The sequence below is a fragment of the Salvelinus namaycush genome, chromosome 39 (assembly GCF_016432855.1).
Source record: "Salvelinus namaycush isolate Seneca chromosome 39, SaNama_1.0, whole genome shotgun sequence".
Taxonomy (NCBI): domain Eukaryota; kingdom Metazoa; phylum Chordata; class Actinopteri; order Salmoniformes; family Salmonidae; genus Salvelinus; species Salvelinus namaycush.
In genome coordinates, this window is record NC_052345.1 from 22,541,635 (window position 1) to 22,562,717 (window position 21,083).

General features: G+C 43.1%; 1 non-coding gene across 1 annotated transcript; it reads right to left on the reverse strand.

Moving 5' to 3' along the window:
* Positions 1 to 2,797: 2,797 nt before the first annotated feature.
* On the reverse strand, positions 2,798 to 2,850 carry LOC120033066. The gene has a single exon (XR_005473905.1). It is a non-coding gene; the product is annotated as a U7 small nuclear RNA (small nuclear RNA).
* Between the last annotated feature and the right edge of the window lie 18,233 nt (positions 2,851 to 21,083).

Genomic DNA, 21,083 nt, shown 5'->3' on the forward strand with positions numbered 1-21,083 from the left:
TGCACCAACGCTTCAAAAACAAAAGACAAAATTAGAGAATTAAAAGTGATCAAAGGCTTCATTGAAAATGTCAGTAGAGTCACATTTTGAAACAGATGCATTTAAAAATGTGCTCTGTGCTCCCGTCCCAAAAAAATGTATGACTTAGCTACTTCTTTCGGCACTGGAGACAAACCACCAGCTATACCCAAAATAACTTGTATCCAGAGAGTCAGTAGATAGGCTACAGTGGTTTGCGCCAGTGGGCGACTGAAGATGAACTACATGAGCACGGCCATTTGTGCAATGTCATCTGCTGTGCTGTAACGCCACATGAATTCAAATGTACCCTCCCCTCCCTGTTTCAGTCACTCAGTCTGAGTCCTGAGGCGCAAAATCTGACAGCTGTATTTTATCAGCCTCTGAATGTATTTTACTATATATGCAAAAGTATGTGGACACCCTTTCAAATGAGTGGATTTGGCTATTTCAGCCACACCCGTTGCTGACAGGTGTATAAAATCGAGCACACAGCCATGCAATCTTCATAGACAAACATTGGCAGAAGAATGGCCTTACTGAAGAGCTCAGTGACTGTCATAGGATGCCACCTTTCCAGCAAGTCCTCAAATGTCTGTCTTGCTAGAGCTGCTCTGTGCAACTGTAAGCGGTGTTATTGTGAAGTGGAAATGTCTAGGACCAACAATGGCTTAGCCGTGAAAGGGTAGGCCACACAAAATCGTCTGTCCTCGGTTGTAACACTCACTACCAAGTTCCAAACTGTCTCTGGAAGCAACGTCAGCACAAGAACTGTTTGTCGAGAGCTTCATGAAATGGGTTTCCATGGTCGAGCAGCCACACACAAGCCTAAGATCACCATACGCAATGCCAAGCGTCGGCTGGAGTGGTGTTAAGCTCACCGCCATTGGACTCTGGAGCAGTGGAAAAGTGTTCTCTGGAGTGATGAATCACGGTTCACCATCTGGCAGTCCAATGGACAAATCTGGGTTTGTTGGATGCCAGGAGAACGCTACCTGCCTCAATGCATAGTGCCAACTGTACAGTTTGGTGGAGGAGGAATAATGGTCTTGGGCTGTTTTTCATGTTTCGGACTAGGCTTCTTAGTTCCAGTGAAGGGAAATCTTAATAGCATACAATGACATTCTAGACGATTCTGTGCTTCCAACTTTCAGCATGACAATGCCCCTTGCACAAAGCCAGGTCCACACAGAAGTTGTTTGTCGAGATCGGTGTGGAAGAACATGACTGGGCTGCACAGAGCTCTGACCTCAACCCCATCGAACACCTTTGGGATTGGAGCACAGACTGCGAGCCAGGCCTAATCACCCAACGTCAGTGTCCGACCTCACTAATGCTCGTGGCTGTAGTGGAAAGCCTTCCCAGAAGAATGGAGGCTGTTATAGCAGCAAAGGGGGGACCAATTCCATATGAATGCCCATAATTATGGAATGAGATGTTCGACGAGCAGGTGTCCACATACTCTTGGTCATGTAGTGTATATCACCCACAAAATTAAAATGTTGCCCCAGTGATGCCATTGTCATTCGTTAATGCACACAGTTTGGCAATATCAGAAAATGAATTTGGACCCAGGGTTTTCAGTTATTGTAGAGCTTGAAATGAAATATTAAATCACTCATATTGCAACATATATAACATTAAATGCATAAACATCACACTGCACCTTAATGACAATTTTTTTTATGAATCTGTCAAAAATAAGCAGTCAAATTTCGCGAGGAAACACAAAGACAGGGTTTACCTAAAAAAAGATAATTAAAGCACAGTGAGTAACTTGTCAGCATAGATACCTTGTCACTTGCAGCTCTGGCAAAGTAAAGGAGGCAACAATGTGATTCTCACTCTATAGTGGCCTTCCAATATCTTGCTGACGACAAAGTTTTAATTCCGAGGTAATTTAGTATTTTGAATCACTTTTAATGATGCTGAATGACTGACTAACCAAATAACACTTACTAAGAAATATGTTGTTTACTAAGGGAATAACATTAGAGCACTAGCCTATTATCACTTCTACTCTGCCCCCCCTTGAAAGTATCAGGTTACCTTGCAGTGTATTGATCGAGATAATCCTATTTTTTAAGCAGGATGTCTTATTACTTACGCCATTAATATAGCATTAAGCCCCAGGGGTTACAGTTCCTCCAGTTCACCCATATGGTCTTTGGGTGCTGCTGCTTTCTGCCTTGAGTGGGTACCATAAGTTACAATGGTGGTTTCTTGGCATGCTCAGGGTGCGTCCCAAAATGCACCCTATTCCCTGTATAGTGCACTACTTTTAAACAGCCGTAAGGGAATATTTTGTGTACTAAATAGGGAATAGGGTGCCATTTGGGAAGCAAACTCACTATAAAAATGTAGGAAAAAATGATCCCACACCGGCATTTTATAGTCAGCTGCTGCTTACGAGACAACTTGGTCACCCATAGACATTCACATAAAGCCAGCAATTCATGGATGTTAAACACACCTGGATTGCCTACCAATAGGAAAAACTTTGACTGACTAATTGATATTATGAAGAGATCTGCCCACATGAAAGAAATACTATGGTACAAATGCTGTAGTATTACTATGTTTATATACTATAATATTCACTGTAATGTTTTTGTGGACTTTACTGTAGTGTTTTTGAGCCAAAAAACACATGACTGTAGTATACTGTAGTGTTTTGCGGACATGACTGTAGTATACTATAGTATTTACTGTAGTGTTTTTGTGGACATGACTGTAATATTTACTATAGTGTTTTTGTTGTATTATCTTTGACAGAAGTGTGGGCTTTCTCCTTGAAGAAACCTACTAGACAAATAATAAAAGAGCACATTTTCCCTAACTTTTAAGTAGGTAGGACTGGAGTTTGAATGGATAGGTTCATAGATTCTACTCTTTTCTATAACCTGTGCGGAACTCAATATACAGTATGGTTTTACTTGGCATGTAAGTTTCTCACTAATGGGTAGCACAAATTGGGATAAGGAGAGGGGAATGGGCAGGGTATATGCACATTTAAATTAGAATACCAATACACTTTGTAGTATAGTATTCCCTACAGTATACCACATAAATCTATAGAAAGTACTGTAGTATCCTATAGTAAACTATATTATTTTTCATGTGGATATGAGGATGTTAACCATGATTTATTTCCATAAATAAAATTCTTATTCATTCAATGCGTTTTCAAAATGTAGTTGACCCGTGACCGGGAGTCCCATAGGGCGCTGTACAATTGGCCCAGCGTCTGCCAGGTTAGGGGAGGGTTTGCCCAGGGGGGCTTTACTTGGCTCGTGCTCTAACGACTCCTTGTGGTGGGCTGGGTGCCTGCAGGCTGACTCCGGTTGTCAGTTCAACAGTGTTTCCTACGACAAATTGGTGTGGCTGGCTTCCGGGTTAAGTGTGTGGGTGTTAAGAAGCGTGGCTTGGCAGGTCATGTTTCGGATGACGCATGACTCGACCTTCGCTTCTCCCGAGCTCGTTGGGGAGTTGCAGCGATGAGACAAGCTCGTAATTGGATCGCAATTGGATATCACAAAATTGGGGAGAAAAAGGGGGTAAAAAAATACATGTAAATAAGTAATAAAAAATAAGCACATTGTGTGCAGCATCCATTCATCGGTATTATCACAATCCAAATAAGTGTGTTCAATAGAAAGGTTGGTTTGCAGACCTTACATTGGCGCACAGAAACGCAATCCACAATAGAAATAAAGACATGTGAATACAATGGAGGAAGACAACTGAAATGAGTGCGTTCAGAAAGTATTCACACCCCTAGACTTAAAAAAAAATGTTTTTTAATTAAATATAGATTAAATAGATTTTTTTTGTCACTCTCCTACACGCAATACACCATCATGTCAAATTGGAGTTACGTTGTTCAACATTTTTACAAATTAATTTAAAATGAAAGGCTGAAATGTCTTGCGTCAATAAGTATTCAACCCCTTTGTTATGGCCAGCCTAAATAAGTTCAGGAGTAAACATTTGCTAAACAAGTCACATAATAAGTTGCATGGACTCACTCTTGTAATGAACACGATGGGAGACAGAGAGCTGGTTTCAAGAGCAGGGCGCAGCAGGTGTTCATTGTAAAGGACCACAGGAGGAGGCAGGTAGCTGGGTCCAGGGGCAGGCATAAGGTCATAAGGTCCATAAAGGCAACACTACAGGCAGGGAAAAGGCTAGTAATGTCATCCAGGAGGTGGACTTGTTGATTTTTGTGTGTGTCTGCTGCACAGAGGGAGAGGGCACTATGCGTTTCGCAACTTGGGACGAGAGCCGTGTCCTGCTTTGCGGTGTCCTGCTTTCAGTTTGTGCATTAGTAAGGTTGGCTTCTTTGCGTTTATTGCTATGGTCATTCATTGTACCGCACAAATGGAAAGGAAATCCCAGAAGATAGAATTAGTAGTAGCAGCTAGACAAGTAGCTAGCTAGGCTAGCTAGTACACTTTCTGATAACCTCGTAGCCCCAGCTCAGCAACTCACATATGGCAGGCTATTGTCACATGGGATGACGCTGGAGAGACGAAGCAGGTACGGGGAGTCAAACATTTAATAAGGCACGGACATTGAATGAGGTAGGAACAGCGTCAGTAATACAGACAAAAAACAATTAATGCAGCAGCAGGGAACAGAGCAGGGGAACTGGCAAATATAGGGGAGGAAATAAACAGGTGATGAATGAGTCCACGTGAGTCCAATATCGCTGATGCGCGTGACGAGGGAAGACAGGTGTGCGTAATAGATTGCAGGAGTGCGTGATGCAGGGCAGCCTGGCGCCCTCAAGTGCCAGTGGGGGGAGATCGGGAGCAGACGTGACACCTATGGAACTATAATTAGCATTGGGTGAGGAAATATTTGTATGCTGATGTAGCTATCAAGCCAGCTTATTAATTGAAAGCGAGGGTTGTTTTCACTTGCTAATGTTACATGCATTCGTCCATGTGTGCTGGCAAGATAGCCAATGCAATGGCTGAGGCAGGGGTAGCTAGCTAGCTAACTGGCAAGCAACTGGCAAGCAGCTTGTGTTCATTCGCTGTTCAAACAAGATAGCTGAACAATAACTGGAACCCAGCTAGTCAAATCAAATAGTTAGCTAGGTAGCTGGATGCTACAGCTTATAGATGGACTATATAACATTAGCTAGCTAGCTAACGTTACTTTTTCTGCATACATGCATGCTGCAGTGGTGGGCCGTCAGGGCCAGCAAGGCATTCTCTGCTGGCCTAAACATCATCAGAATATAATTTTTTTTTTTAAATATATTTTCCCACATATGTATTCAATTATTCCCCAGAGTAAGAGTTATACTCTTCATTTCATAGCTTTCCTCTTGGTTGCACTGCTTCCAGCCCCAGGTTGAGATTTGGAGGGCTGGTCTTTATGTTAGATCTTTTATCCAATCATATTCAGCCATCATGTGTTGCCAGGGGTCTAAAATCTGCCCTCAGGCCTTCAGAATCAACAGTGCGGGCGCTTGTAGCTTAAAGTGAATGGAAATGAACATTTAGTGTCAACCAATCAGCTTTAGAGTTGGCTATTGTACGCCTGCTGGCTGGCTCCAGTGTTACACAGGAGCCAGCTAGCAGGCGTAGTGCGTGCACATCTTTTGATTGGATTACCAATATTGAGAGGCAGGTCCTATGGGCAGGTCTATGCAGAACCTCAGAACTAGGAAACTGAATTTGATAAACAAATTAATTCGCGTACTACTAAGTTGTTTTTTCAACCCACAATGGCGGAAGGAGGAGAAGATATCGATTTGGTCAAGGATATAATTATAACGCCATTCTCAAGACGAACTTTTCAAGAAAAGTTAGACATTGTAAGGAGAGGTCGCCCGACGCCGACGCTACAAAGCCTGTCACAGGCGGGAAAGGGGTTCGTTCGCCACTTTCAAAGTTCCAACTACGAGCGCTATCAATGGCTCACAGGCTCCGAGAAGCACTGCAAACTGTACTGCTGGGAATGCCTATTATTTGCAAGTGATCGATTTGGTGTTTGGAGCCACACTGGCTTTGCAAACTTGAGTTGTCTAACCAAGGCAGCAACGAGACACCAAAGTACGGCTGGGCACTTACAAGCAATGGTGCTTTTGAAAACTTTTGGGGACACCAAAAGTGGAATCTACAGCTCAACGAACAAGCGCGCAGGGCAACGGAGCTGCACAATGAAAAGGTGAAGAAAAATAGGGAAATATTGAAAAGACTCATTGATTGTGTCATGTTTTTGGGTAAACACTGTTTGTGACGCAACGCCTGGTTATACTGCGTTTCTGTCTAAATGTATAGTGTCTAGAGCTATGGCATCATAATGATGGTAATAAGAGGTGGATTAATTCGGGTGGGACTGTGTAGGACCTCACTGAAGGCCCAGGCCCTAGGCACGCCACTGGCATGCTGCATAATGCGATGGGTGAAGATTGGATAAAAAGTATTGTGAGATAATTGTTGCTATTTTCATAGATGGAACAGATGAGCTATCTATCCAACATTGCAATTAGGGCTAGCTGGCTGGCTAGCTATGTATTTAGAAAAAAAATACACACAAATACATGGCTCTGGCTAGCATACAGGTCAGCTGCAACCAAGGCAATGTAGCTTTTGTACCTAGCAAGCATTTCCTCCATGAACAAAGCAACTAGCTATCTAGCTACCAACCTAGAAATATGAGGCTCGATAACAAGAGAGTAGTGTTGATGATTATATAGACATTTTAGAAAACAGAGTATATTAGTTATTCATTAGATAATCTAGCAAGTCCGGCGGTGGTCTGCATATGGTTTCCTATGCGTTCCTATGCGTTCTTGAGTCCACCTTTCTGACGCTCGCAACACGGAACTACCAGAACGACTTTGTTCACAAATATTCTGATTTGGTCTATAGTAAGCACTACACAATCGTAGAATACTACAGTGTGTAGTATAGTACTCTACAGTATACCACAAAATTCTATAGACGTGATTGAGGCCGTCGCTGGAGGCTCCGGACTGGAGGCCGTCGCTGGAGGCTCCGGACTGGAGGCCGTCGCTGGAGGCTCCGGACTGGAGGCCGTCGCTGGAGGCTCCGTGCCATGGATCATCGCTGGAGGCTCCGTGCCATGGATCATCGCTGGAGGCTCCGTGCCATGGATCATCGCTGGAGGCTCCGTGCCATGGATCATCGCTGGAGGCTCCGTGCCATGGATCATCGCTGGAGGCTCCGTGCCATGGATCATCGCTGGAGGCTCCGTGCCATGGATCATCGCTGGAGGCTCCGTGCCATGGATCATCGCTGGAGGCTCCGTGCCATGGATCATCGCTGGAGGCTCCGTGCCATGGATCATCGCTGGAGGCTCCGTGCCATGGATCATCGCTGGAGTCTTCTTGCCATGGATCATCGCTGGAGTCTTCTTGCCATGGATCATCACTGGAGTCTTCGTGCCATGGATCATCACTGGAGTCTTCGTGCCATGGATCATCACTGGAGGCTTCTTGCCATGGATCATCACTGGAGGGAGGAGACGTATGGGCAGTCTGCTACGTTGAGCTGCCACAGGGCTCACCAGGCTGGGGAGACATACAGGAGGATTAGTTCTAGGCGCAGGCACAGGACTCACCAGGCTGGAGAGACATACAGGAGGCCCTGTCCTAGGCAGAGGCACCGGATACACTGGGCCGTGGAGGCGCACTGGAGGTCTTGAGCGTAGAGCCTGCACAACCCGTCCTGGCTGGATGGTTATTTTCGCCCTGCAGATGCGGGGCGCAGGCACAGGACGCACAGGGCTGTGCAGACGCACCAGAGACACAGTGCGCAGAGCCGGCGCAGGATATCCCAGGCCATAGAGACGTACTGGCGGCCAGATGCGCTGAGCCGGCATCCTCCGACCTGGCTGGATGCCCACTCTAGCCCGGCTGATTCGGGGAGCTGGAAGGTAGCGCACCGGGCTGTGCACGCGCACTGGAGACACCGTGCGCTCCACCGCATAACACGGTGCCTGACCAGTACGACGCTCGCCACGGTAAGCACGGGGAGTTGGCTCAGGTCTCCAACCTGACTCAGCCACACTCCCCGTGTGCCCCCCCAAAAAATTGGGGAGCTGCCTCTCGGGCTTCCTTGCTAGCCGAGTCCCTTCGTAACGCTGCCGCTCTGCTCTTGCTGCCTCCAGTTCCTCCTGTGGACGGCGATACTCCCCAGCCTGCCTCCAGGGTCCCTTACCATCCAGGATCTCCTCCCAAGTCCATGAATCCTGGACACGCTGCTCCTCCTTACCACGCTGCTTGGTCCGTTGTTGGTGGGAAGTTCTGTCACGGCCGTCGTAAGAAGAGGACCAAGGTGCAGAGTTGTGAGCGTACATACTTTTAATAGTAGATGTCGCCGACAAAACAATTAACAATACAGAAACAAACCGTGAAGCTAAAGGCTATGTGCCCTTAACCAAGTCAACTTCCCACAAAGACACCTAAGTGTCATACGTAAGTATGGTTCTCAATCAGAGACAACAATAGACAGCTGCCTCTGATTGAGAACCACACCCGGCCAAACACAAAGAAATAGAAAACATAGCAATAAAGAAACTAGAATGCCCACCCTAGTCACACCCTGGCCTAACCAAAATAGAGAATAAAAGCCTCTATGGCCAGGGCGTGACAATGATGTTGTTACAAAATAGATTTGTGTTGACTGTGATTAGGGCATGGGAATATAAGAGCATCTGTTAGGCCAAATTAGCATGCATAGCTCACTGCATGAACCTCAAACCAAAGATTAGACAAACTCGTGTTTCTAAAAGTGAATTCAAAGCCACTGTAGTATAGCCTAATAAGGCATTTTTAGTTTCATTGTTATTTAATTCTAAGTGATTATTTTTTATAAATGTCATTTTATACAGCCTAAATGCAACATTTTTAGGCATGTTGTTGAAGTGCTGTTGAAATGCTGAGGATTCCTGCCAGCCCCTAGCATGTAACGTGTCACAAATGCTTTATTATTTATTTATTAAATTGCCTTGAATTTTAAAAAAATCCTTAGGATACCTGGCTTGCTCCGGACTGATTTAGAGTTAGTATGTTATTTAATAACCTGTACGTATGTTGTTTAATAAATGTTAAACGTCAATTGATCGTGACAGAATCACACATTACCTCCCAAGCAAAGTATTTTTTTGTCTCCTCGGCTATACACAGTTATAGCGCAGCCTCTGAATGTCATAGAGACAAACCCAAATATATCCCAAATGCATCGGTCACGTCTTTTCCAGCTTGTTTCAAGCATTAAGCATCGCGGACTAAAGTGTCATAGTGTTATAGATCGCTTTTTATAATCAGGTCCATATACACTACCTTTCACAAGTTTTAGGAACACCTACTCATTCAAGGGTTTTTCTTTATTTTTACTTTATTTTCAACTTTGTAGAGAAATGGTGAAATAAAAACTATGAAATAACACATATGGAATCATGTAGTAACCAAAAAAGTGAACGGATAATCTCCGCATGTGTATTTCCCACCAAAATGCATGGAGGAGGAGGTGTTATGGTGTGGTGGTGCTTTGCTGGTGACTGTCTGTGATTTATTTAGAATTCAAGGCACACTTAAGCAGCATGGCTACCACAGCATTCTGCAGCGATAAGCCATCCCATCTGGTTTGGGCTTAGTGGGAATATCCTTTGTTTTTCAACAGGACAGTGACACAACACCTCCAGGCTGTGTAAGGGCTATTTTACCAAGAAGGAGAGTGATAGAGTGCTGCATCAGATGACCTGGCCTCCACAATCACCCGACCTCAACCCAATTGAGATGGTTTGGGATGAGTTGGACCGCAGAGTGAAGGAAAAGCAGCCAACAAGCGCTCAGCGTATGTGGGAACTCCTTCAAGACTGTTGGAAAAGCATTCCAGGTTAAGCTGGTTGAGAGAATGCCAAGAGTGTGCAAAGCTGTCATTAAGGCAAAGGGTGGCTATTTAAAGAATCTCAAATCTCAAATATATTTGGATTTGTTTAACACTTTTTTGGTTACCACATGATTCCACATGTGTTATTTCATAGTTTTGATGCCTTCACAATGTTTCTACAAAGTAAAAAATAAAGTAAAAATAAATAAAATAACTTGAACGAGTAGGTGTTCTAAAAGTTTGGACCGTATACACTTTTAAAATCTTAAACTAACAAGTGATGGCCTATGCTTTTAGCCATTTTCTTTAACAAAAGCCACATTACCCTCACATACCCCCTCAAATCAAATCAAATTCTATTGGTCACATACGAAATGCGAAATGCTTGTGTTCCTAGCTCCAACGGTGCAGTAGTATCTAACAATTCACAACAATACACACATCTAAAAGTAAAAGAATGGAATTAAGAAATATATAAATATTAGGACGAGCAATGTCGGAGTGGCATTGACTAAAATACAGTAGAATAAAATACAATATACACATTTGAAATTTGTAAAGCAGTAAGTAAAATTATTAAAGTGACTAGTGGTCCGTTATTAAAGTGACCAGTGATTCCATGTCTATGTATATATGGCAGCAGCCTCTAAGTTGCAGGGTTGAGTAACCGGGTGGTAGCCGTCTAGTGATGGCTATTTAACAGTCTGATGGCCTTGACATAGAAGCTGTTTTTCAGTCTCTCGGTCCCAGCTTTGATGGACCTGTACTGACCTTGACTTCTGGTAGCGGGGTGAACAGGCAGTGGCTCGGGTAGTTGATGTCCTTTATGATCTTTTTGGCCTTCCTGTGACATCGGGTGCTGTAGGTGGCTTGGAGGGCAGGCAGTGTGCCCCCAGCGATGCGTTGGGCAGACCGCACTACCCTCTGGAGAGCCCTGCGGTTGCAGGGGGTGCAGTTACCGTACCAGGCGGTAATACAGTCCGACAGGATTCTCGCAGTCGTGCTGAGAGAAAAAGTTTTAGGGTCTTAAGGACCAAGCCAAATTTATACCACACTGTCTGTCTGTGTGGGTGGACCATTTCAGATTGTCAGTGATGTGTACGCCAAGGATGTGGATAGGGGCCTGCTCCCTCTGCTGTTTCCTGAAGTCCACGATCAGCTCATTAGTTTTGTTAGAGGTTATTTTCCTGGCACCACTCCTCCAGAGACCTCACCTCCTCCCTGTAGGCTGTCTCGTCATTGTTGGTAATCAGGCCTAATACTGTTGTGTCGTCTGCAAACTTGATGGAGTTGGAGGTGTCCTTGGCCACGCAATCATGGGTGAACAGGGAGTACAGGAGGGGGCTGAGCACGCAACCTTGTTGGGCCCCTGTGTTGAGGCGGCCCGTCAGGAATTCCAGGACCCAGTTGCACAGGGCGGAGTTCAGACCCAGGGCCCGAGCATAATGATGAGCTTGGAGGGTACTATGGTGTTGAAGGCTGAGCTATAGTCAATTAACAGCATTCTTACATAGGTATTCCTCTTGTCCAGATGGGATAGGGCAGTGTACAGTGCTATGGCGATTGCATCGTCTGTGGATCTATTGGGGCGGTATGCAAATTGAAGTGGGTATAGGGTGTCAGGATAAGGCAAATGTGATATGATCCTTAACTAGCCTGTCAAAGCACTTCATGATGACAGAAGTGAGTGAGTGCTACGGGGACAGAGGTGAATGCTACGGAGTGATAGTCATTTAGATCAATTACCTTTGCTTTCTTGGGTACAGGAACAATGGTGGACATCTTGAAGCAAGTGGGGACAGCAGACTGGTATAGGGAGAGATTGAATATGACCGTAAACATCCCAGCCATGCATGTCTGCGCATGCTCTGAAGACGATGCTAGGGATGCCGGCAGCCTTGCGAGGGTTATATTTAAATGTCTTTCTCACGTCAGCCACGGAGAACGAGAGCCAACAGTCCTTGGGAGCGGGCCTCGTCGGTGGCACTGTGTTATTCTCAAAGTAGGCAAAGAAGGTGTTTAGCTTGTCCAGAAGCAAGACGTCGGTGTCCGCGACGTGGCTGGTTTTCCCTTTGTAATCTGTGATTGTCTGTAGACCTTGCCACATACGTCTCGTGTCTGAGCCATTGAATTGCGACTACCTCATCTCTGTACTGACGTTTGCCTGTTTGATTGCCTTATGGAGGGAATAACTACACTGTTTGTATTCAACCATATTCCCAGTCACCTTGCCATAGTTAAATGCGGTGGTTCGCACTTTCAGTTTTGCGAGAATGATGTCATCTATCCACGGTTTTTGGTTTGGGTAGGTATAGTCACAGTGGTGAATAATCATCCCCTATACACTTCCTGATGAACTCAGCCACCGTGTCTGTGTATACTTCAATGTTATTCTCAGAGGCTACCCGGAACGTATCCCAGTCCGCGTGATCAAAACAATCTTCAAGCATGGATTCTGATTGGTCAGACCAGCGTTGAATAGACCTTAGCACGGGTACTTGCTGTTTGAGTTTCTGCCTATAGGAAGGGAGGAGCAAAATGGAGTCGTGATCTGATTTGCCGAATGTAATGTGTGGGATAGCCTTGTAGGCATCCCGGAACGGGGGGTAGCAGTGGTCAAGCATTTTAGCAGCGAGAGTACTACAGTCAATGTGTTGATAGAACTTCAGTAGCGTTTTCCTCAAATTTGCTTTGTTAAAATCCCCAGCTACAATAAATGCTGCCTCAGGATATGTGGTTTCTAGTCATCGTGGTATCGGCTTGAGGGGGAATATACATGCCTGTTACTATAACCGAAGAGAATTCTCTTGGTAGGTAATATTGTCGGCATTTGATTGTGAGGTATTCTAGGTCGGGTGAACAAAACGACTTGAGTTTCTGTACGTTATCACAGTCAAACCATGAGTAGTTAATCATGAAATGTTCACCACCGGAGAGTTCTTTATTCCTGTCTGTGCGATGTACTGAGAACCCAGCTGGCTGTATGGACAGGGACAGTATATCTGGAGAGAGCCATGATTCCGTGAAATAGAGTATGTTACAGTCCCTGATGTCTCTCTGGAAGGAGATCCTCGCCCTGAGCTCGTCTACTTTATTGTCCAGAGACTGAACATTAGCAAGTAATATACTCGAAGTGTTGGATGGTGTGCACGCCTCCTGAGTCGGACTAGAGGTCCACTCTGAATACCTCTTCTCCGCCAGCAGCGTCTTGGAGCAGCCTCTGGGATCATTTCAATTGCCCTGGGGGGAACGAACAAAGGATCCAATTCGGGAAAGTTGCATTCCTGGTCGTAATGCTGGTGAGTTAACGTCACTCTGATATCCAAAAGTTATTTCCGGTTGTATGTAATCACACAAAAAAACATTCTGGGCTAGTAATATAAGAAATAACACAAAAAAACCTAAATGCTGTAAAGTTGCTTAGGAGCTAGAAGCAGAGCCGCCATGTCTGTCACCACATTGCCTTGATTCGAGTCCTCGTTTTAAAACTTCTTAAGGATCGGTGTTCCGCTAGCGGGACAACTTCTGGTGAAACTGAAGGGTGCGCAATTCAAATAAATAATCATAAATGTTATGGATTTTAAACATTTAGGTACATGTGTCTTATATCGGCTGAAAGCTTAAATTCTTGTTAATCTAACTGCACTCTCCAATTTACAGTAGCTATTACAGCGAAAACATGCCATGCGATTGTTTGAGGACGGCGCCCCACATCAAAATATTTTTCCACCGGCACAGGTTTCACACATTTACATATAACGATTAAATATTCACTTACTTAAAAAAATAAAAATAAAGTATATTCCTCTGATTTGTCATCCAAAGGGTCCCAGCTATAACATGTAGTGTCGTTTTTTTAGATAAAATCCTTCCTTATATCCCAAAAAGTCAGTTTAGTTGGCGCCATCGATTTGAGTAATCCACTCGTTCAACTTGCAGAGAAAGGAATCCGAAAATCTACCCCGAGACTTTGTTTCAACAAGTCAAAATACGTTTCTATTTACTCCTCAGATACCCTAAAATGTAATCAACTATAATATTTCTTTTGGAAAGAAGTATGTTCAATAAGAAATCGATTTTAGCAGGTGCGTAATGTCTTCATGCGCGCATACACGAATTTCCAAGACTGTGTCCTTCTACTAAAACTGATATTTCTTATTCGTTTTTGAAGTTACAAGCCTGAAACCTTGAACATAGACTGCTGACACCTTGGCCATAGGAATTGCATCCAGGGAGCTAATTTTCAATATGACCTTTCTCTTGCATTTCTAAGAGGATGGTCTCTCAAAAGAAATATCTGGTTGGTTTTTCTTTGGATTTTCTCCTACCATATCTATTGTGTTATGTTCTCCTACATTATTTTAACTTTCTACAAACTTCCAAGTGTATTCTTTCCAATGGTACCAATTATATGCATATCCTGGCTTCAGGGCCTGAGCTACAGGCAGTTTACTTTGGGCACGTCATTCAGACAGGAAGTGGAGAAAAAAGGGGCCTATCCCTAAGAAGCCCTTCACTGACAGCAAGATATTTAAGGAGTGCATGGTGACTGAAATAAATGGCTGACAAAATCTATGGATAGTAGACTATCATTTTGCCTCTTGTTTCTTTAATAGGAAGAAATAGGCTCCAACAGAAAGCCCCCTTGTTAATAGCCTAAAGTAAAATGTAAGTCTCGAATTAGCCTACTTTCAGCACCCATGCACTGTCCATCTCCGCGGCTGCCCCTTCATAATAATGTAAGTTTTGCAAATTATATATGGCTTACTGTGAGTTCAATAACTCTGATAAATAGCTTCATTACGCGCAACGAAACACATTGTTTTGACTAAAATCAATTGTAGCAAGCTTACCTCCGGTCCTCTTTTACATTTTCACGCTCTCCCTCTCAAACTGGATATCAGTAGGCCTAGTCCGCATGCACAGATATTGCATCAAAGACGCCTTTGACTTGCCTCTTGAAGAGCCGCCATGCACAGTACAGCCATTGGTTAGGTAGCACAAAAGTGTGTACATCAGCAAGAGCAGGGCAAGCCAGGGCTCATGATTGTGTGTAATGCAGTCTGTAATGCAGTGTAGCCTAGTTTTATATACACCATCCCAGCAGCGAATATATAGAACAGATATAGATATAGAACTTCGCCCTGTGCTTCTCAGTGCATGCCGTTTGTGAAATCGCACTAGGCACACTTGATATTGGCTTCCAGCAAAGAATTAGGGATGAGGGGCAGCATCAGGCGTACGTCGAGATATAATATGGAACTAATTCTCAAACACTGAGCAATATGACATGTAATCAATTACAAAAAAAAAATTATATGATCCTCCCCTGGACTAAATAAAAAAATTACTAGACCCTCCCCCTGACAAATGTAAAAAGCATTACCCTTAAACAAGTGTGCATATTTAGACTGCTACCTTTAAACTACAACCAATGAGTGATCAAATGTCATTGGTGTGTTGCCACATAAAGGCTAGGCGCCTAGTAGATTGAAATGGAGGTTTAGACACTCTGGTCCATAATGTTGAATATAATCTGAAACAGCCGTCTTCATTTATGGTGTGGTAATATACTGTATAATCCTGTTGTAATGTGTTGCCTGCAGTCTGTCAGTCATATCTGATGCCAGGCAGTATTTGCCCCTTGGGAATAACTTGAATTTACATGCCTTGAATTAAATTAAAATTGGTAATGGTAGTGAGCCCTGTGTCACAGAGCCCTTTTCTGTAGACATCCACACATGTTACCTCCTGCTTGCAGGGACGAGGTGCGAGCGGAGGGCCACACAATCCCATCAACACCCTTCTGCTTCACTCCCCCTCCTCCTCCGTTCCAGTGTCCTGCGCCTGACATTTTACACACCGCGGATAAAAATAAACAGATCTACTGGAACGTCGGAAAATAAACGGTCTGCGTTTCGTCCTCCGGCGGCAACAGGAGAAATGTTACCACTCGAATGCTGTCATGCCAGAACTGCTTAATGTTTTGTTACACTGTGGTTGAATGAATTAACATCCAACTGTGACCATATAAGAGAAGTGATGCCCTGTGTGACTAAGAAGAGATTTCTTTAGACAGAAGATTCAGCTTGTATATGTAATGCCTTGGATATTCATTACCATACATTATGATAATGAAACGGATGTGGTAATGTAATAATGTGTTTGAGGTGATAATGTACAGTATGTGATAATGTGTGTGGTGTGGTAATGTATAGAAACAGGATAATACATGTTTAAATATCCAAATGATTGAATCCTTTTGAATAAAACAATGTACAATCCGTGTCCCCTCATTATCATTGGCTACTGAAGATCCCCAAAGCACTTGGTGTTAACTAAGAATCTGCAGTCAGTGTTGTGTGTGGAAGCATCATGCCACAACCAGGTATTCATATATCTCAGCTGTTTGATGTTTGATGAATATGATTGATGAATCCATAACTGGACCCTGTGTGTGTGTGTGTGTGTGTGCGTGCCTGTTTGTGTGTGTGTGAGAGAGAGAGGCAGGATTAGGACAATACCCGCTAATTATCAAAATTCTAAAACCACCTAAAAGGAAGCGATTCTCAAACCTTCCATAACAAAACCATCACCTACAGAGACAAACCTGGAGAAAAGTTCCCTAAGCAAGCTGGTCCTGGGGCTCTGTTCACAAACACAAACAGACCCCACAGAATTTTTTTATTTAACTAGGCAAGTCAGTTAAGAACAAATTCTTATTTACAATGACAGTCTAGGAACAGTAGGTTAACTGCCTTGTTCAGGGGCAGAACGACAGATTTTTACCTTGTCAGCTCAGGGATTCAATCTAGCAACCTTTCGGTTACTGACCCAACGCTCTAACCACTAGGCTCCCTGCCGCCCCACCCAGGACAGCAACACAATTAGATCCAACCAAATCATGAAAAAACAAAAAGATAATTCTTTCCAATATGTCCAGTAATTAACAAAAAACAGAGCAAACTAGAATGCTATTTGGCCCTAAACAGAGAGTACACAGTGGCAGAATACCTAACTACCGTGACTGGTCCAAACTTAAGGAAAGCTTTGACTATGTACAGACTCAGTGAGCATACCCTTGCTATTGAGAAAGGCCACCGTAGGCAGATCTGGCTTTCAAGAGAAGACAGGCCATGCGCACTGCCCACAAAATAAGGTGGAAACCGAGCTGTACTTCCTAATCTCCTGCCAAATGTATGACCATATTAGAGACACATATTTCCCTCAAATTACACAGACCCACAAATATTTTATTTTTTTTAAACAATTTTGATAAACTTCCATATCTACTGAGTGAAATACCACAGTGTGCCATCACAGCAGCAAGAATTTTGACCTGTTGCCACAAGAAAAGGGCAACCAGTGACGAACAAACACCATTGTAAATACAAACCATATTTATGTTTATTTATTTTCCCTTTTGTACTTTAGCTATTTGCACATATGACATTTGAAATGTCTTTATTCTTTTGTAACTTTTGTGAGTGTAAAGTTTACTGTTATTTTTTTATTATTATTGTTTATTTCACTTTTGTTTATTATCTATTTCACCTGCTTTGGCAATGTAAACATATGTTTCCCATGCCAATAAGCCCCTTAAATTGAATTGAAATGGAATTGAAATTGAATTGAGTGCGAGTGAGTGAGTGAGCGTGCGCTGTTCCAGATATGTTTCTACATTTTGTGCTGAGTCACAAGAGATAGCCTATATTGTTGACACTTTCAATGTAGCCTGCATACCAACACTGTTGTCTTAAGAGTTATCAGTAATTAGGCTACATTGCTTCTGACATCTGAAACAACTGTACCATGGCTCATGCAACGAAAGCGTTGAACCACAATTCCAATCATTAACATTCGATGCATCATAACAGTCCAATCTAACAACTTCTTGCCTGGGAGATTTGTGGGCCTTTATTCATTTTTTATTTACCTCTGTAGTGTTTCTTTCTCTTACAGATTGAACTATTCTTTGATGGGTCCTTTGTTTTGGGATCGTTTGAAATGTGGTTCATGAAAGACTCTTTCTCCTGAGCATCAGTAGAGTCGAGCAGCTCCAGCAAATCCCCTCAGTCACATGAAAATCTTGCATCACGTCGCAGGCGGCAAGAACGAGCTGGCACAATGGGTTCATTACAATGATTTCCTGTCTTCCACAATTACTGGAGTGAACTTATTATCGTCTCGGTATATTCAGATGATTTACAATGAGAAACTGCTCTCATATGGGCATGAGTGTCTTATTTGAGTTTTCAAAACAATTTGTTTTGAAATGGGGTTGAATCCCCAAAGCATATGTGTAATTAAAATAGAAATAACAAGAAATCCACATTAGCCTTTGTAGTCATTTCTGTCTTCATCAAGTTAACTCTCGGATGTGAGGGGAATGTGGCATATGACTATCTATTAATTCAATTACTTTTTTCTTTTTGACTGTCAATTGACTCAAGTCATTCAGCTTGTGATTCAAATCCTTTAACACTCAAGTTTCAGTTGCAGCAAAGTACACAACCTAAAATTATATGTACATGTATGTAAGAAAAGCATTGCATTTCCAATGTCTCAATCAAGACTGGCAGATGATAGTTTTCCCACACTGCCCTTTACAGTAGCAAGTCCAGGCTGGAGGAAGTTGACACTTGATTTAGGAATTGGCAGTGCTGTTGTGTGCCCTGGATGACTTCTCCGCCAGGTTTGGCATCAATACTGAACGCGTCCCATTTCTAAATCATATGTCAACTTCCTCCTTCTGAGGTAAATGCTGTGCAAATCAAACGCACTTCTGAAAAGGCGGTGTAGAAAAATGTCATATCTGCAATGATTGAATGCCAGTTTATGCCTCAAGACTTTTGACTAGCTAATATGTTGTAGCATTGTCCTCCAACATGGTGGATGCGCCATGATCTAAGTAACCCTCAAAACCAAAATAGAGTGTTTTGAGATAATGGGGTATTCTGTAGAAACATATCGATGCTTATTTTCCTCTGAACACAACTTAAGTGGCAAAACCAAAGTCCCATTCACTGGGCAAAAGATAAAGAATATTTCCGAACGTAAATGCTACCAAGACACCATCTGAGCTCATCCAATAGCACCGCTTATTTATGCTTCAAAAGCGATTGCTCCCACTTGAGGTTAGCGCTTGTGTCCTAACTCTGTGTGGAACAGACGTTTGGCATGACTTGAATTTTCCAACTTGGATCATGATGTCGATGGAGCACAAAGGGGGTCCAGTAAATAGAGCAGCGTGCTGCTTGGGGCCAAATGAAATGAAGATTCTGTGTCACAGACGGGGGAGAGATGAGGTTTCTCTTTCAAGGGAACCGTGGAGGAGGGAGCATTGTCACTGCAAATAAATCACGACTACTACTCGATTGGAGAGGAAAACAAAATGGTGTGAAACTATCTACGACAGCTTGCTTTACAAAGCTCAGCTACAGAGGCAGGAAAAAGTATGTGTACCCTTTGGAAATACCTGGATTTCTGCATAAATTGGTCATGACATTTGATCTGATCTTCATCTAAGTCACAACAATAGACAAACAGTCTGCTTAAATGACACACAATTATACATTTTCATGTCTTTGTTGAACACAGTGTAAACATTCACAGCGCAGGGTGGGAAAAGTATGTGAACCCTTGGATGTAATAACTGGTTGACCCTACTTTGGCAGCAATAACCTCAACCAAATGTTTTCTGTAGTTGTGGATCATACCTGCACAACAGTCAGAAGGAATTTTGGACCATTCCTCTTTACAAAACAGTTTCAGTTCAGCAATATTGTTGGGATGCCTGGTGTGAAATGCTCTCTTGAGGTCATGCCCCAGCATCTCAATTGGGTTGAGGTCAGGACTCTGACTGGGCCACTCCAGAAGACGTATTTTCTTCTGTTGAAGCCATTCTGTTGTTGATTTACTTCTGTTTTTTGGGTCGTTGTCCTGTTGCATCACCCAACTTCTGTTGAGCTTCAATTGGTTGACAGATATTGACAGATAGCCTAACATTCTCCTGCAAAATGTCTTTATATTTTTCCGTCGATGATAGCAAGCTGTCCAGGCCCTGAGGCAGCAAAACAGCCCCAAACCATGGTGCTCCCGCCACCATACTTTACAACTGGGATAAGGTTTTGATGTTGGTGTGCTGTGCCTTTTTTTCTCCACACATAGTGTTGTGTCTTCCTTCCAAACAACTCATCTGTAGTTTCATCTGTCCACAGAATATTTTGCCAAAAGCGCTGTGGAACATCCAGGTGGTCTTTTGCGAACTTCAGACGTGCAGCAATGTTTTTTTGGACAGGAGTGGCTTCTTCCATGGTGTCCTCCCATGAGCAGCATTCTTGTTTAGTGTTTTACGTATCGTAGACGAGTCTAACAGAGATGTTAGCATGTTGGAGAGATTTCTGTAAGTCTTTAGCTGACACTCAGGATTTTTCTCAACCTCATTGAGCATTCTGCACTGTGCTCTTGCAGTCATCTTTGCAGGACAGCCACTCCTAGGGAGAGTAGCAACAGTGCTGAACTTCCTCCATTTATAGACAATTTGTCTTACCGTGGACTGATGAACATCAAGGATATTAGAGATACTTTTGTAACCCTTTCCAGCTTTATGCAAGTCAACAATTCTTAATCTTAGGTCTTCTGAGATCTCTTTTGTTCGAGGCATGGTTCAAATCAGACAATGCTTCTTGTGAATAGCAAACTCCAATGTTGTGAGTGTTTTTTATAGGGCAAGGCAGCTCTAACCAACATCTCCAATCTCGTCTCGTTGATTGGACTCCAGGTTAGCTGACTCCTGACTCCAATTAGCTTTTGGAGAAGTCATTAGCCTTGGGGTTCACATACTTTTTCCAACCTACACTGTGAATGTTTAAATTATATATTCAATGTAGACAAGAAAAAAACAATCATTTGTGTGTTATTAGTTTAAGCACACTATGTTTGTTTATTGTTGTGACTTAGATGAAGATCAGATCAAATTTGATGACCAATTTATGCAGAAATCCAGGTAATTCCAAAGGGTTCACATACTTTTCCTTGCCACTGTATATGCTTCGTATTGTTTAATAACCCTTAGCAGAGCAGAATATAGGGTAACATCCTCATTAATTTACATTCATGCCTTCCTATTAACGTGCACGAGGGCTAAAATAGCGGATTACGCTGATTATGGTATGTCAATCATTTTGT